The sequence below is a fragment of the Hipposideros armiger genome, unplaced genomic scaffold, assembly GCF_001890085.2.
Source record: "Hipposideros armiger isolate ML-2016 unplaced genomic scaffold, ASM189008v1 scaffold_668, whole genome shotgun sequence".
In the NCBI taxonomy this organism is placed as follows: domain Eukaryota; kingdom Metazoa; phylum Chordata; class Mammalia; order Chiroptera; family Hipposideridae; genus Hipposideros; species Hipposideros armiger.
In genome coordinates this window covers 572,424-573,444 of record NW_017732018.1, presented here as the reverse complement: position 1 = coordinate 573,444, position 1,021 = coordinate 572,424, and the positions used below count along the sequence as shown (strand labels likewise).

At 36.5% G+C, this 1,021-nt stretch overlaps 1 protein-coding gene across 1 annotated transcript in view; it reads left to right on the top strand.

The window, feature by feature from the left end:
* The window catches only part of TRPM3 (transient receptor potential cation channel subfamily M member 3), a 536,483-nt gene that overhangs the window by 190,379 nt on the left and 345,083 nt on the right, over window positions 1-1,021 (top strand). The window lies entirely within an intron of this gene.

Sequence of the window (1,021 nt, the reverse complement as noted above, 5' to 3'; positions counted from 1 at the left end):
TGCAAGTCCCATGAGGGCATGGAACACCTCATCCCCTAGCATCACACTTAACATATAGAAGATGTTTAAGAAAGTTTTAATCGGTGGACCATCAAAATAAAAAATTGAGACTGAGCCACTTTCTCATCTCCTTTCCTTACCTATTACCCTCCAATCATGCTGTCTTTATATTCTAATGGAATCCTAATTTTCAAAGAAACTTAAAGAGATAATATAGCTTGATGATGAAAAACATAAGCTCAAACCCAGCTTTGTTGCGTCAGAGGTTGGTGAACTTAAGCAAAATGCTATATTTTTCTGTGTCTAAATTTCCTCATCTAATATAACTTGGAGCTAATAATTGTATCTAATTAAAAAGCTTTAAAGGGTCTTAAATAAGTTTACACAGGTTATGTGCTTTTCTAAACAGTGGCTGACACATAAATTCTGGCTATTATTCCTCAGGAAATAGTTTCAAAAGCTTCATGGAGGGACTCCAGCACTGCAGGAATCCTAAGTTGACTACAGGGAGGTTGAAGCCACCAAACTGAAAACCAGGGTTGCTTGTTTCAAAGACTGAGACATCATCTGGATTTCTCACTTTAGCTTCTTAACTTTAGCTAGAAAGTGGCTTGCTATAATTATAATGGAGAATCTGACTCATCAGGTTGAATTCCAAAGGACTTTAAGCACTATATTTCCATGCTACCTTCATGCTTCAAGGAACACCTTATGTCATTAGCAGGATTAGTTAATATTACCTGAATAGATGGATACATTGAGGAGAAGGGACTCCTTAGGGCCAGAGGGAGAGTGAATAAAGATGTTAAGAAAAGGTTGTAGCAACTCTACTTCATAATTCAGCACTCAATTCAAAAGATTGAGCTCTCTCTCCTTTAGATTTCCTGTTCTATCTTCCAACATAAAACTTAATTGGATTTATCTTATGAAATTCTCTTTTCAATACTTCACTGGCAACATCAACCCCTGTGGGTAAGTCTGACCACTTTAACCCAATTAGTGATCTGTTGATTTATCTCAA